Here is a 17,227-nt window from a genome sequence, read left to right on the forward strand (position 1 = left end):
CTCTGCTGGTAGGAGGATCAAGGCTAAGAGAACTGACCATGAAATTATGGGTTAGAAGGAAAAGGCAGGGCAGGAGAAAGAGGAGAACAAGAAGGAAAAGAGGGGAGATGCTAATGAGAGGTCAAAGGGAAGAAAGGAGAAAAGCAGAGACTGGGAAGGAAAGGGTGGGAATAAGGCTGAGTCACAAGGAGCACAAGAAGAAAGAAATAAAGAGCTTGGACCTGTCCCCTGCTCACTCCTCCTTGGGCTGGGCACCACTTTAAGTGCCCAGTGCTCTGCAGGGATTCTTCTCAGGGATAGCTTTGGGTTTTTGTTTTGTTTTGTTTTTGACCCTCAGGCAACCTTTGTTGTGTAATTGGCAGGGCCTGAGGAGCATCTGATGTGATGATGAGTGAACTCAGGGCCTGGGCATCAGAGCTGTTCGGAGGTATTTCAGGCAACTCTAACGGGCAGCCAGGGTGCAGGAGCACTGTCGAGGGTCCCTTTTAACTGTCTTTTCAGATTGATACCCAGGGCCATGCTCCTCCGGGTCATGCTTTCGATGAATGAACAATCTAAATTCAGGTAAGAAGCCCAGGCCTCAGCACTTGTTCCCAGCACCCACATGGTAGCTCACAACTGCCATAACTCCAATCTCGGGACTCTCACTGGTCTCTGTGGCCACCACGTTCACACAGCACTCATGCATACACTCAGGCACACACACACACACACACACAAAATAAACAAATCTTATAAAGAAAGTAACCATCACCATCCTTACCCAGGGGCTGCGGAGATGGATCAGTGGGCAGTGTGTTTGCTCTGCAAACATTGAATCTAACAAAGTCAGGGCAGTGCTCCCCAGATTTTCACTCAACCTGGGGCTCCCTTACCTTTTGTGTATGTGCCCACCTACTTAACAGAGTGGGCTCTTGCCGTTCCCCATCAAAGCCATGGTTCTCTGCGTCCAGAGCAGTCACTGGAGCTGAAGAAGACAGAGCACAACCGGGAGCTGGTCCGAAGGTAAGGTCAAGAACTGACCTGAGAGACTAAATTTTTCAAGCTGGTCATTTAGGTAATCCTCACTATAAGCAAGGCCACAGCAGAGGGGCACAAAACACAAAAATCAGTGGGCAGGGCAGACAGGCGTCCTGAATCAGGTCCTGGAAAAAGCACAACATTCTCAACAGGGGTTAGAGAATAGGAAAGTAGGCTGAAAACAAGAGGTGGGCGTCCCAGGAATCATCCAGGCCAGGACCAGAAAGCAAACTTGGCCATTTCCTAATTGTGCCTAAGTCTGGCCCAGCCTACATTTCTATTTAGGTGTCTGATTTGCATATACACATATACATTTCAATTCTGAAACTAGAAGTTCCATATGTGTTTTATTTACTCTCATTTATTTTTTATCTTTACCAGTTGGCCTATTTTCTTCTTCTTCACATTATATCAGGAGGCCATCATCCTAACAGGCGGCTCGGCTTGGAAGTGCTGGGATAAGAGACATTTGAGACAAGATGTAAAATTTTGTATTAGAGTACAATAAAATGTACAATATGCAAATTTGGCAGCCGAACGCTTTCTCTCATAGGTATGAAAAAATGTCTGTGCCTTATTTTTCAAAGGAACCAAATAAGACATGGTCCCTGAATCACTGTCTGAATGCAAACAGCATTTGGCTTTGATCTGAGCTGTTGAAAACTATGACCAATTTATCCCCAGGGTGCCAAGCCATCGGAGAATGTTTTTAAGTCTGGATTTCCATATCGGGATTTTGCTACACACGTCTCCTCTTCATTTCACATTGCGTTGGGCCAACCTAAAATAGTACCTCCAACAATAGACAGAGTTGGTATGATAATTTCACATCTTCTTATAGACAGTGGGGCAGACGGACGTACTCAGTGTGGCCTGGAAAAATATAAACTCATAGTTGAGCAGTAAGTGGGATTAATTGATGCAAACTCTCTTGTAATGCACTAATAGACTTCTTAGGGTTGTGCTCTCAGTTTCCAATGGGATGGGTGGTAAAGAGATTCTGGAAAGTTATTGACACAGTGCACGCACCCCAGCTTGCCTCTGGGGTGGCATCACTGCCGATTTTCTGAATTTCATTTGAAAATTTAAACCCAAATATGTCCAGTAGTCTCAATTCCAGACCTTATTTGCCTTGTTTCTTCTTGCCCAGATAGCCAGTTTGTGTGTGTGAGTGATATATACATCCAGTCATCCTGAGAAGTACATCAGCCCTCTTGCAAGCACATACCAGGTGTTTCCTGCCATGAGTCAGTTACCCAGGATTACCCACATTTGGGTGTTGGTAGAATTTTCTTGGAATCAAATGAGGTCTTGATCAACACATAATATCCTCCAGAAATAAGAAAGTCAGCATCCAAACCCTCTGAGGACAAGTCTTGAACTAAACTCATTGTCTAGAGCTAGGCTCTGAGTCCTGCTTCACGTCCTGTGTTCACTAGGGGGTCCCTATACAGAAATGGCGCAGAGGACTCAGAGAATAATATACCCTGTTCCTAAAGATGAAGGCTTTGCAGGCATCCAGTCCTCGAGCCAGGAATATCTTTATGGGAGCCCTTGTTCCCACGGCATCTGTGGATAGGGAAGCTTACCATCCTGTGCATTTTGCTCTTAGGTACTAAGACCATGAACTTTGCTGGATTCCCATCTCTGCATAAGCAAACTGTCTTCCTGTCCCGAAACTCTCCACCCTACCTCTGAAGTTTTGAACTGTCTGTGCTCACTGCTCCTTCTTCCCCAATCAGATTGACTCTGTGTGCAGAGGGCATCATCCTCGCTTCTCCCTGCTGCTTCCCAACACAGAAGCCTCCTGAATCAGCCTTATCAACTACTTACCCTCACACCCCCTCCACACACACCCCTTCTATGGGACTGTCGTGTCCTGGGGTTCTGTTTCTAAGGTCTCATAGCTGCAGTTATCTCAGCAGGGCAAAGAGTGAGGTGATCGGATGGGATTTTTATTTCAACAGGGAAGAGTTTCCATTTTCTTAGTTCTCTTTCGTTGCTCTGATAAACACTATGAGCAAAAGGAGGCCAAGGGTTCATTTGGATTACACATTCCATCATCATCATCACAATCACATCCCTGAAGGAAGTCAGGGCAGGGACTCAAGCCAGGAACACGGAGAAAAGAACTGAAGCAGAGACCCTGAAGGAGTGTCGCTTACTGGCTTACCGGCCATGGCTTGCTCAACTTACCTTTTTTTTTAAATACAAAACCCAGGACAAAAGGGTGGCACTTGCCATTAGTAAGCTGGGCCCTTCACTATCAATTATTATCAAGAAAATGTTCCACAAACTTGCCAGTAGGCCGGTCTTACAGAGGCACTCTCTCAGCTGAGGTTCTGTCTTCCCTGATGACCCTGACAAAAACTAATCAACACACAGCCTTTATTCTCTATTCTCCTCAGTTTCCCCTTCTATCTCTTGTCCTCCCTCAATTGCTACTCTTATCATTTTTTTTGGGGGAGGGGCTTTTCTTTAATTCCTTTCTCCCTAGTCCCTTCCTCGTTTCCATATGGAATGTGGATGTAGAGGCGGGCCTTGCGGTCAGCTGGTGTGAGTTTGAATCCAGGCTGTTGTGTCTCAACCCTGTCTCAGGCAGTACCAGCTAACCTGTCCTGTGCACTTGCTCAGGACGGACATTTTACGTGTTTGCTCAGTTGTCCTCCCAGCAACACAATGAAGAAGGGAATATTGTTCCCACTTTATACCTGCGCACACGGAGAGACAGAAAGTGGAAAGATTGAATGGTTTTCCCACGGTACACAACAGGAGCCTGTCTGTCTACTCGCTCTTCTCTGCTAGAACTGGATTTGTTGCCTCTTTAGAGTGAAAGCCACACACCTGTACCTCAGTACCCTCTTGTTGACTAGAGAGGATGATGACGGGGCATGAGGAACAGAGAGATTACGTGGCACCTAGGAGGCTGCTGTCCTTGGTGTGTTTTTCCAACGGCCTTTGCTCTAAGCCTACATTGTGCTGTTGCTTGCTCTGGCCCCCTGTGTCTTGCTTCACAGGCCACAGGAACGATAGCCTGAAAGAACCATCGGTGGCCACCTCCCTTCAGCCACTGTGCTCACTACAACCTTTCTCTGCCCTCCTCATTGTCTGTCTTCTTGATGCCTCAAGGGCCTATTCTCTCTGTTCAGACTCCTCCCCTCAGCCTGCCAGCCAATGGGGACTCCTCAGTTCTCCCACCCAGACCATTTCTCTGGCCAGTTCCCTAGTCTCCCCTGCCTCTAGTCTCTCTCTACACAAACTAACTTACATGTTCCTATTGTCTGTGATCACCAACCTCAAACCTCCATCTTTCCCTCTGGCAGTATCCCCTTCCCATCACCATATTCCCGAGTCAGATGGTCAAGTTACTAGATCCCCAAATGCCTCGTGCTCCAGCTCTGCCTGGAATGCCCTTTCTGAGTTGGCCTTCTACCTTCCTTTAGTTCCAAATCCATTTCCTCCTCCACCTTTACTCAAGAACCTCACCACGCACCCACTCTCTCCTTGGCATTTTATTGGTTATCAGCAATCTGTGTGCACGATCATCCCCACCTCTGAGCTGTGAGGTCACACACAGGCTCCCACCTCAATAGTTCTTAAAAACATGTATTTCTAAACGGGAAAGGTTCAAGCCTAGAACAGTAAACTAATACAATTAGTAAACAGTCATAGAAGAGATTTCATAATGGTTCATTTGCTAGCCAGACTCTATGAATTTAAGCCAACTTTGTTCTCTTTGTTACCTCATGTGACCCAGGACACTGCCTTAACCTTTGTACGCCTCAAATTTTCTTATCAGTAAGATGGTAAAAATAAGTACTTATGGGATAGCCGTGAGGATTAGGTGAGGTCACACAAGGAAAATTACTGGAATGTACTTGACACGTGTCAGCACTCAGATGTTAGCTGGTTTTGTAGTTGTTAATGGCCAGAATTCAAATCAGAACTCTGGACTGTCAAACCAATACTGTTTACGCCAGTTCCATGTCCTGGCACATATAGCTGTCTGACCTTCATTCTTTCTCCATGTTCCTAATCTTTGACCACCCTCCCCACTCTATGCGAAAGAAGCATGTGCACATGAAATGCTGGTGTGCACGGGACTTTGAGTCAGTAGCCAAGTACTGCCTTGCTATTTAAAGTTTTAAAAAAAAAGGTTTAAAAAACCTTTTTTACATTGATGGGGATGGAACATGGAACACAGGGCTTTGCATGTGCCAGTCAAGCAGTCTACCACTGAGCTACATTTCTCAGACCCTAAGGTAGTCTAGAATTTTGGTGAAACAATTTAGTATTTGATTAAAAGAAGAAGAACAAGGAGAAAAGGAAGAAAAAAGTAAAGAAGAGGCGAGAGGAGAGGGGAAAAGGAGGGACACCTGTCAACTGCACCCAGAATATTTTAAAAAAAGGAAGCTGTGGGTTTTATATACTCTCCAGTTCCGTGGTAATTACCTTACCAGCTTCTGCAGTCACCATTAGACACGCACTGCCACCGCCACCGCCGCCAGCACCAGGACAGGGCCAAGAACACTAGCCTTAGCTGCGTATCCTAAGTTTCAGATCTCAGTTCCCATTGGTTCTGGAGTACTGGCATGTTCGTGGGTATATGCTACTCCAACTCCGAAGGGCTCTGGGGAGATTCAGCAGAGCCATATGTGGAAAACCTTTACCTCGTGCCCAGCACTTAGGCAGCAGCTATTAGTAGGATTTCTTTGGGTTTAGATACCTTTCCTTCCTCTTACTCCACAGTAAGGAACCCTAAATGGATTCCCCTTGGAGGATGATGCCTAACAACAATGTGTTTGTCAGGATTCAGGAGGATGGAATTTCTCAAAGATTAAGTGCTACTTAGAATGAGAATGACCCCCGGGGCAGGTGTACCAAGGGACCACTGGAAGAAAATCTCTCTTCTTCCACGGCATCCTTCCGCCCTTCCATTCTCAGGAGCACTGATTTATAGAGGTGTGTGTCTTTTAAATGCAAGTCCCCCTAGAGGGAGAGGAGAGGAAAGGGGAAGAGAAGGGAGTGGAAGGGGAGAGGGGGAAGGGAGGGAAGGAGGAAGAGGAGAGGGGAGGAGATTCCATATCCCAACTGATTGAAAAAAGGTTACTTTTTTCAATCTGTTTGAAAAAAGTCTGTTTCATACCTAAAATGTTTCCCAGATCCATTGTCCTGGTGTCACAAACAAAGCCTATCTGTCCATCTAATGCGTATCCCAAATGGATTTAAGGACAAATGACTTGTGTGTATCTGGCTATGACTGGCCTCAGATGTTGAGACTCAACAGTTTGCCAGGGGACTCCAGGGTATCTAGCAGTATCCTAATGACTCCTCCTCATGCGACCTCAGTCAGCATTCCAAAATTCTACCAAACGAGCATGTTTCTTCATATATATACATATGTGTGTGTGTGTGTGTGTGTGTGTGTACATATGTATATATGGGTTTATAAGAGAAGATGGGTTTCTCGCTTCTAGTTTCTAAAGAATTGAATTGAAATTCATCTATGTGCATATAAATGGAAGTAGCATACGTATATTTGATGAACTCTTTTCTTACTAAAAAGTTAGAGAAGAAAGCTTGATTTTATGAAGCAGAATAGACCTCTTAAAAAAAAAAAAAAGAACTTTTCAACAGATTCAGACCCTCTCAAAACAGAATTCATGCCTACATTTCATCCCCTGCCCTTGCCGCCCCTTAGCTACGTAAGCATCTTGGAAATTCTCATGATGGGTGTCAAACATTAGTTTGAGCATTTGTATTTTTCCTCAAGGGAGGATGTTGTCCCCAAGCCATCATTACAGAAGAGGAACACTTGACTTTGTGATATGGCTTCCCAGGGAACACAGCAACTGCAGACATTGTCCCTGCTTTACAGACCCAGCCTTTTCCAGTCACCTGCTCCTAGCCTAACCAAAGAAATTTCTGGTACAAAATTATGTGGCCTTGGCCAGCCAGCAGAGGACACCCTTTCGCCAGCATTAGCTCTGACCCGGCCTCAGGCACCTGCAGATGGAAGACTTCAGGTGTGAGCAGGCTGTTCTAGACCACAGTGTTGTTTTTGGAGCCCTGCCGCACTGAAATCTGGGTGAGAACCGGAACAGGTCTCAGCCTTTCCATTTAGAGGAAAACATATTCGCATCTGCAAAGATGACAGCGGAAAGTTTTCTTCTAACAATTCAAGCCACCCCCTTCTGCGGCGAACAGCGAACCAGCTGCCACTCCTCAGGCTGCCCTCCTTCCCACCAAAATAGATTTCCCTACGTTTGTCTGGGTTCCGAGAAGATGGCTTTCTCATATCTTGTTTCTACAGAATAACTGAATTAAAATTCATCCAGCTTTCTTTGACAACTCAACTGGCTTAGCCCTTCACATAGTCTCTTTTAAGAACCTGCAACTTGTCTCACTTCTTTTTATTATTATTATTATTATTTTAAAATTTTGATTTGAATTTGTTTATATATGACCCAACATGATTCGGGCTGGCCTCACGTTTTCTGTGTATTCTGTGATTACCTTCAGCTTTTGGCTATCCAGCCTCCATCTGCATTCTGGGATTACAGAGGTTTATCAACACACCTGGTTTATGTGGTGCAGAGAATCAAATCCAGAGCTGCATGCTAAGCCGTCTGTGAACCCAGCTACCTCCTCAGCCCTCAGGGTCCCATCTGCTTTCATACTGCGTCTTAGTTCAGTAACTCAATAATGTTTTCATTTATATCTTTACCTCCATGAAAGCACACTGTTTTTCTTTATCATTCTTTCCCTTTTATTGAAAGAGATTTTTTTCTCACATATATGTCCTGATTACACTTTCCCCTCCCTACTCCCCCCCAATCCCTCCCATCTGGATCTATCCCATTTCTGTCACTCACTGAAAAACAAGCAGGCTTCTAAAGGACTGGTGCGGACCCTGTGCATGCTGCCCCTGCCTCTGGGCCTTCATATGCACCTCGATCGTGCTGATTTAGAGGGCCTTGCTTTCTTGGTGTCCTTCATCCCCTCTGGCTCTTCCACTCTTTCCGCCTCCTCTTCTGCAGGATTCCCTGAGCCTAGAGATCTCCCTTTGAGGGCTGAGCGCTCTGTAATCACTTACTCAGACATCATACTATGTAAGGTCTGGCTGTGGCGTGCAGCATTTGTTCCCATCTGCTGCAGGAAGGACCTACCTGATGATGTCTGAACTAAGGCCCTGATCTCTGAATATAGCAAACATTAAGTCTTTCTTTCTTTCTTTCTTTCTTTCTTTCTTTCTTTCTTTCTTTCTTTCTTTCCTTCCTTCCTTCCTTCCTTCCTTCCTTCCTTCCTTCCTTCCTTCCTTCCTTCTTTCTTTCTTTCTTTCTTTCTTTCTTTCTTTCTTTCTTTCCAAGTGTAGTGTTCATCTTACCCTAGGTCCATGGGCTATCTAGTTTCTGGTTCTTGGTCGCCCAAGCAGTGTCAGGTATGAGTTCCACCTCATGGAGTGAGACTTAAGTCACTTTAGCTATGGATTGGTCATACAACCTTTGTGCCACTATTGCTCCAGCATGTCTTGCAGGCAGGGCACCATTGTAGAAAAAGCGTTTGCGGCTGGGTTGATGTTCACTCTTCTCCTTTGATAGTGTGCAGAGGACCTTCCTGTACCAAAGATGCTGGCACTCAGGGTGAAGGCTATATGTAAGCACCAACTTGACTTCTCCCGATTCAATGAGTTGTGTGGAGTGTTGTCTTCAGCAACAGGGCCTTGCTGTCAGTTTGCGGAGAGCAACCTATAGTCTTGACAACAGCCTGGGTTATTTGGGGCTTCCCAGGGGATCCCTTTGGCCAACAACTCAATTAGATGTAACTCAATCGTGGTATAGGAAGTTTCATTTGATGGCAAAAGATGGTCAGTTCAGGGACTGTTTCCCCATTATTTGATGATCTCATTTAGATTGCCTTTCCCGTCTACTGTATTAGGTTTCCATATTAGCCCTGAAAAGTCTCTTAATTTTAGCTGTCCTTCCCATATTTTGTTCATCAACCTCCGCTCCCCCACCTCCTCCCTTGATCTTCCCCTAACAGCCCCCACCTCATCCATCCATAACTATCTATTCTAAGTCGCTTTCCTAGCAAGATCTACCTGCCCCCGCCCCCTCATTCTGTACCTAACCTCTATGGTTCTATGGATTGTAGCTTGGTTGACATTGATTTCACAGCTAAGGTCCACATATAAGCAGATACTTACCATATTCATCCTTCTGGGTCTGGGTTACCTCATTCAAGATAATTTATTCTAGTTCCATCCATTTACCTGCAACTTTCACGGGTTTTTAAATTTCATTTTTCTATTTCAGGTTTTCTTTCTTTTTTTTTCAACAGCTGAGCAATACTCTGTTCTGTGATAGTTCATGCTTCTGTTGAGGAACATCTAGGTTGTTTCCAGTTTCTGACTATCATGACTAGAGCAGCAATGAACATGGCTGAGCAAGTGTCTCTGTGGTAGGATGAGGCATCCTTTGGGTGTATGCCCAAGAGTAGTAGAGCTGGATTTGAGGGAGAGGGAGTCCCATCTTGCTGAGTAACCAGCACACTGATTTCCACAGTGGCCGTGTGAGTTTGCACTCCCACCAGCAATGGAGGAGTGCTCTAATCCACATCCTCCCCCGCATCAGCTGTCGCTTGTTTCATTGTCTTAGCCGTTCTGACAGATTCAAGATGAAATCTCAAGGTTGTTTTTTTTTCATTTCCCTGATGGCTAAGGGGTCTGAACATTTAAGTGTTTCGGGGTCTGAATATTTCTTTAAGTATTTGTTTCTCAGCCATTTGAGTTTTCTCCTTTGAGAATTTTCTATTTAGATCCATACCCCATTTTAACTGGGTTTTCTTGATATGTAGTTCTTGAGTTCTTTTTATAATTTGGTATATTAGCCCTCTTTTGGATATGTAGTTGGTAAGAAATCTTTTCCTGTTCTGAAGGTTGCCGCTTTGTCTGAATGATCACATCCTTTGCCCTACAGAACTTTAACAGTTTCATGAGGCCCCATTTATTAATTGTCAGTCTTAGTGCCTGCACTAATGGTGTTCTGTTCAGAAAGTCTTCTCCTGCGCCAATGAGTTCAAGGTTATTCCCCACTTTCTCTTTTATTAGGTTCGGTGTATGTGGTTTCATGTTGAGGTCTTTGATCCATTTGGAGTCGAGTCTTGTGGAGGGTGATAAGTATGGATCAATTTGTAGTCTTCTAAATGCAAGCATCCATTTTGACCAGCACTATTTGTTGAAGATTTTTTCCCCTGGTGTGTATTTATGGCAAAAATCAGGTACCCTTAGGCATGTGGATTTGTGTCTGGGTCTTTAATTTTATTCCATTGATCAGCCTGTCTTTTGTATCAATACTACATTGTTTTTATTACTATAGCGTTGTAGTACAACTTGAAATTGGGGATAATGAAACCTCCTTCAGTTCTTTTACTGTTAAGGATTTTTTAACCTATCCTGGAATTTTTGTGCTTCCATATGAAACTGAAAATTTTCCTTTCAAGAGCTATAAAGGATTGTGCTTGAATTTTGAGGGAGATTGCATTGAATCTGTGGGTTGCTTTTGGGTAGGGTGGCCATTTTTACTATGGCAATTACATTTTACTATGGTAATCCTACAGGTCCATGAGTATGGGAGACATTTCCATCTTCTGATATCCTCTTCAATTTTTTTCTTCAAAGGCTTGATGTTTTTATCGAACATGTCTTTCGCTTGCTTGGTTGGCTTTACTCCAGGATATTTTATATTATTTTAGGCTATTGTGAAAGGTGTCATTTTCCTAATTTCCTTCTCGGTCCATTTGTTATTTGTATACAGGAGGGCCACTGATTTTGTGATTTTGTATCCAGCTACTTTACTGGAAGTGTTTATCAGCTGTATGAGAGTTTGGGTTGAATTTTTAGGGTTCATTTATGTATATGTCATATCATCTATAAATAATGATACTTTGACTTTTCTTCCAATTTGCATCTCTTTCGCCTCCTTCAATTGTTTCATTGCTCAAGCTAAGGTTTCAAGTACTATATTGAACAAATATGAAGAGAGTAGACAACCTTGTCTTCCTCCTGATTTTAATGCAACTGGTTTGAGTTTCTCTCCTTTTAAGTTGATGTTGGCTATGTCTTGCTGTAAATTGCCTTTATTATGTTGAAGTGTGTCCCTTGTATCTCTAAGCTCTCCAGGACTTTTATCATAAATGGGTGTTGAAGTTTGTCAAGGGCCTTCTCTGTATCTAATGAGATGGTCATTTGGTTTTGCCTTTTAGTTTGTTTATATGGTGGACTATATCCAGGACTAGCTCTACTGTGCTGCCCAAGCAAAGTGCAGGACTTGCTCTCCCAAGTGCTGCAGCTCTCCCGCCGGCTGTAGGTGGCAAGGGGCGAGAGTCAGGGGGGCATCTCTCCCTCACCGTGTCATTGCATGGCAGACAAGTTGCAGGACCAGCTCCCCAAAACTCACGCCCTCAGGGATGGCTCACCTACACCCCTGCCAGCTCTCCTGTGCTGCCCAGGGGAGATGCAGGGCCTGCTCTAGTTGGGAGACTTTTAATAACTTTTTCTATTTCACTGGGGTTTTTTAGGTCTGTTAAAATTGCTTGTGTAATCTCGATTTACCTTTGGTAATTGGTATATATTGAGAAAATTACACATTTCTTTTAGATTTTCCAATTTGGCAGAGAAGAATAATTTTTTAAGTACATTCTTATGATTCTTTGGTTTTCCTTGGTGTCTGTTGTCTGTTGTTATGTCCTCTTTTTCATTCCTAATTTTATTAATTTGGATATTCTCTCTCTGCCTTTTAACTAATTTGGATAAGGGTTTGTCCAACTTTTTGAATTCCACAAAGAACCAACTCTTTGTTCCAATGATACCTTGTATTGGGTTTTTTGTTGTTGTTTTTATTTTCTTGGTTTCAGCCCAGATTATTTCTTGCTATTTACTCCTTTTGTGTGTGATTTTTCTTCTTATTGTTCCAGAGCTTTCGGGTGTGTTGTTAAGTTTTTTTTTTTGTTTTGTTTTATAATGTAGGCATTTAGTGCTATGAGCTTGCCTCTTAGAACTGCCTTCCTTGTGTCCAATAAATTTGGGTATGTTATATTTTCATTTTTATTCAATTGTATAAAGTCTTTAATTTCTACTTTAACCCATTTTTCATGTAGTAAGTTGGTCAGTCTCCATGAGTCTGTGTGCTTTCTTTTGTTGTTGATATCCAACTTTAATCTGGGCAGATAGGATTCAGGGTCTTATTTCAATTTTCTTGTATCTGTTGATATTTCCTTTGTGGCAGAGTAGGTGGTCAATTGTGGAGAATTTTCTGTGAGCTACAGAGAGGAAAAAAAAGTATAATCTTTTATGTTTGGGTAAATTGTTCTGTAAATATCTGTTAGGTCCATTTGGTTTATAATGTCAGCTCTAGCATTTTTCTGTTTAGTTTTTGTCTGTTTAGTTTTGTCTATTGTTGAGAGTGGGGTATTGAAGTCTCCCACTATCAGTGTATGCAGGTTAATATATGATTTAAGCTGTAGTAGTGTTTCTTTTATGAACCTGGGTGTTTGGTGCATCAATGTTAAGAATTGCAACGTCCTATTGATGGATTTTTTTTTTCTTTGATGAGTTATATAGTATCCTTTCTTATCTCTTCTGCTTAGTTTTGCTTAGAAGTCCATTTTGTCTGAAAATAACTACACCAGCTTGGTTTTTAGGTTCATTTGCTTGGAAAGCATTTTTCAACCCTTTTGCCTCGAGGTAATATACATGGAATTTAAGGTGTGTTTCTTGGATGCTGTAGAAGGATGGATCCATTCTGTTAGTCTCTGTCTTTTTATTGGAGAATTGGGACCATTGATGGTGAGAGATGCCAGTAAGCAGTGTTTGGCGATTTCTGTTATTTTGTTGTTGTGGTGTGTGTGTGTGTGTGTGTGTGTGTGTGTGTGTGTGTTTCCCTTCTTTTAACTTGCTGGTCTGTGGCTATATATTCCTTGTGTTTTCTTGGGTGTGGTTAACCTCTTTTGTTTGGCATAGGCTTAGATTTTCACCTAACCTACTTTATTTAGGGCTCTTAAACGCTTATACCTCCCTTCACCCACTAATCAGAGGTAGAGGAGAAAGATGGTTATTAGATAAAGGGGGTTGAGACTTTTTAGTAGTTCCTTGGGATGACTCCACTCTTTGTCGTCCAGATACCAGTAGTCCAGTCCAAAGACCAACACCAAACAGCAACATGAATCAGCACGGTTCAAATATCCGGACAAGTCAGGGGAAACTGCAAGACAGTTCGATTGCCCCAAGAGGTTCTCTGGTATGTTTCTCTCTGAGAAGTCAAGTGTCAACACATGAAGATCAGCGCGGTGATGTCGAGCCAAAAAGGGACGTCCCACTGTCCCTCGGCTTCTATAGATCTCTTCTCCTCAGAGTTCACCCCAAAGTTACTCCCCTTGCACAAGGCGGCTCACAGCAAAACAAAACATCCCATGCCCTCTCACAAGACAGCCTCCAGCAAAACATCTCATGACTCAACCAAGAAACCAGAAACTTCCCCTTCATGTTGGTACTTTCCTTCTGGTACTTTTTCTAAAACTTGGTTAGTAGACAGATACTGCTTAAATTTGGTTTTATCACAGAATCTCTTATTTTTCTACATCTATTGTGATTGAAAGTTTTGCTGGGTACAATCTGGGCTGGCATTTGTGGTCTCTTACAGTCTGTAGAACATCTGTCCAGGCCCTGCTGTCTTATTAGAGCCTTGTGTAATTCTAATAAGTCTGCCTTTATGTGTTACTTGGTCTTTTTCCCTTGTATATTTTAATCTTCTTTCTATGTTCTATACATTTAGTATTTTGACCATTATGTGCCTAGGAGACTTTCTTTACTTGTCTAGTCTTCTTCGTGCTCTGTATGTGTCTTGTACCTCAATAGATATCTCTTCCTTTAGGTTAGGGAAATTTTTAAAGATAATTTTGTTGAAAATAATTTCTGCGCCTCTGACCTGAGTTTCTTCTCCTTCCTCTATTCCTATTATTCTTAGATTTGGTCATTTCAGTGTCCCAGATTTCCTGGATGTTTTGTGTCAGGACCTTATGGATTTAACATTTTTTGACTGACTTATCATTTCTTATATTGTATCTTCAATACCTAAGATTATCTTGTTCGTCTCTAATATTCTCTTGTTGAGGCCTTCTTTCTGAAATTCCTGTTCTAGTTCCTAAGTTTTTCATTTCCAGATTCCCCTCAGTTTGAGTTTTCTGTATTGATTCTATTTCCACTTTTCAGTCTTGAACGGCTTTATGCATTTTTTTCCACCATTTGTTTATGTTTCCTTAGATTTCTTTAAGAGATTGATTAATTTCCTCTATACTAGTCATAAAGGCTATTTTAAGGTGTTTTTGTTTGTTTGTTTTTGTTCTTCGGCGGTGTTGGAAAACTCAGGTCCTGCTGTGGTAGGATTTTGGGGCTCTAGTGGAAACATGTCCTGTTATTGACCACAGCCCAGGACAGTGCTACCCACACACAATGTGGGGTTTCCCTCCCAAATCGAACCTTTCTGGAAACACACTCCTAGACACACCCAGAGGTATGTTTTCTCTGTTGCTTCTAAGTCCCTTCAAGCTGAGAAGATGAACCACCCCAAGGGATTTTAAGATGGGACAGGAGAAGGTAGAAAAGACTGCCCTGGTACTTGACTGGATGTCCAAGAACCACTCCGACCTTACACGCTTATTGGTTGAAACTGGCTAGTGTGACACTCGGTAGCCATATTGCATGTCTGCTTGACAGACATGGGATGGCCTTAGAGACAAACCTCTGAGCAGGCCTGTGAGAGGGTTTTCTAGATTGTGCTAACTGAGGCGATTAGGCCCACCCTAAATGTGGGCAGGACTGCTCCACAGGCTTCGGTCTCGCACTACATAAAAAGGAGAGAGCTGCAGGGTTCGGTGGCGCTCGCCTGTAATCCCAGCACTGGGGGAGGCAGAGGCAGGCGGGTCTCTGTGAGTTCCAGGCCAGCCTGGTCTGCGAAGCAAGTTCAGGGAAGGCAAGGCTACGAAGAGAAACCCTGTCTCCAAAAAGAACAACAACAAAATCCATGGCCCTTTGCTTCTTGCCTGTGGCTACAATGTGATAGGATGACCAGAAGCCTCTCACACTTGCAGTGGTGCTTTCTCTGCTGTGCTGGACTTCACCTCAAACTGTGAGCCTGAAGAAACTCTCCTTCCCTTAAATTGCTTCATCAGCTGATTGGTTTTATCAGTGAAGGAAGCAACTAATAAAGCAGCTATGAGCACGCTCCTGCCCAGAATTTAGTTTCTAAATGAACTCAAACACAGCCAGCTAAGAAGGGGCTTCCACTTGCTAATTATGGGACATGCTGGCACCAAGATCACAGTGACAAGTTATAAAACATTGCCTGCAGAAAGAGTCCAGGTGTCCATATAAAAAAATAAATGAACGGGGAAGAGAACACTCTCCCTTTCAGGGATATGAGGATAAATGTAGAATTCATCTTCATGAACCTATAAATATGCACCGTCCCTGGTAATAATGATTTGGGCGATTGGAAGAGTTAGCCTCAAAATCACAGTTATAACCTACAAAACATTGGCAGCCACGCAGATATAAACAAAGAAAGAGGTCCTCGCTGGATGCTAGAATTATTGGTTAAATATATGTTAGTGCGCAGGTGAGCATTTCAAACTATTTTCCAACAGATTAATGGCTCATTGTAAAGGGGGAACTTCCTGTAGGAAGGAGAATCTGGCAGGCACAAGCCACTGATTAAAGTGGTATTTGTACCACCTGGGGTGAGGGAGCAAGGACCCAGTATGCAGCGTTCCTATATCCTCAGCCTGATAATGAGGAAACAGTCAAGCAAATTCAAGCTGAAGGAATTCTGTGAGATTCCTGACTTGTAGCCTTCAGAAATGTTGGTGTCCTGAAAGACAGGACAGTTAAAGGAAACTAACTCAGATACATCACTGCTCAGGGTGCTGGGTGACTCTGATCCTGGATCCGAAAAGGAAAAAAGAAAATCAGGGTGAACTGTGTATTAGCTAACAGTGTTATATTGATCTGTGTTGGAGCATTTCGTAATGGTTACATGAGAGAATGTCACTGTCCACGGGGAATGCGTGCTGAGATATTAGTGGCCGAGATATTTGTAGTCTAAACGGAATGGGGAAGAAAACCCTGCCATGATGAAAGCCAATGAATGATGAATCTGCGTGAAGTGGGTACAAGGTCATTGGTCTGTCTGTTCTTGCAATTTTCCTGAAGAGTTTTACATCTGTAAAATATTCTTTTAGGAGCCGGAGAGACTGCTGAGTGGTTAAGAGCACTGACTGCTCTTCCAGAGGACCTGGGTTCAATTCCCAGCACCCACATGGCAGCTCACACCTGTCTGTAACTCCAGTTCCAGGGGATCCAACAGCTTCACACAGACATACATGCAGGCAAAACACCAATGTACATAAAATAAAAATAAAATCTTAATTTAAAAAATCTTTTATATGATGTTTAAAAGCTGATTCTATGTGAATAGTGCCTCAGTTAATTGATTTTAATTCTGTTTTATTATCATAAAACTTCTACGGGGTTGGGGATTTAGCTCAGTGGTAGAATGCTTGCTTAGCAAGCACAAGGCCCTGGGTTAGGTCCTCACCTCTAAAAACAAAAACAAACTTTCATGACAATGTTTTAAAAATATTTTGAAAGTCAATGCAATACTGTTATCATATGTACAATTAACTTTTAACTTGCAATTGTTATTCTGATCCAGAATTGTTTTAAAAGGTGGTATTCTGACAAGTCATTCGAGGAGTGAAAAATTCATTAAGTCCTGATTTAGAACCAAAATTCTGATCTGATTATCCCAGGCCAACAATTTATCCACAGGATTGACCTTGTGTGTGTGTGTGTGTGTGTTGAATTAATTGCTAAAACTTATATTTTTTTTCCCTCTGGAAACATTAAGACTTAGCACCATTTTGGCCCTCTCATATCATGGGTTTATGTGAGGTACAGCCATTCACTTTTGAAGTATCCTATTCCCCAAAGGTCACCATTCTGAATGTCACTGTGACCCAGCCTGCTACACTCACCCTGGTTACCTGTCTTGCTCCAGAAAAAATTTGAGTTGGTGAAGTGCCTTTTAGCCATTAAAGAATAGAAGAGAAAGTAGGGGATCGTTTCTGGAGAAAAGCTGAAAAAGAAATGAGA

At 42.9% G+C, this 17,227-nt stretch overlaps 1 long non-coding RNA gene across 2 annotated transcripts; it reads left to right on the forward strand.

Moving 5' to 3' along the window:
• Nucleotides 1-372: 372 nt before the first annotated feature.
• Nucleotides 373-16,452, forward strand: LOC132655291 (uncharacterized). Of its 2 annotated transcripts, none has more exons than XR_009593064.1 (3): nt 373-564; nt 906-1,005; nt 16,315-16,452. It is a non-coding gene; the product is annotated as an uncharacterized LOC132655291 (long non-coding RNA). The 2 variants fall into 2 exon arrangements; XR_009593065.1 differs by lacking the exon at nt 16,315-16,452 and adding an exon at nt 1,402-1,494.
• The last annotated feature ends 775 nt before the right edge of the window (nt 16,453-17,227 follow it).

The sequence above is a fragment of the Meriones unguiculatus genome, chromosome 1, assembly GCF_030254825.1.
Source record: "Meriones unguiculatus strain TT.TT164.6M chromosome 1, Bangor_MerUng_6.1, whole genome shotgun sequence".
Lineage (NCBI taxonomy): Eukaryota > Metazoa > Chordata > Mammalia > Rodentia > Muridae > Meriones > Meriones unguiculatus.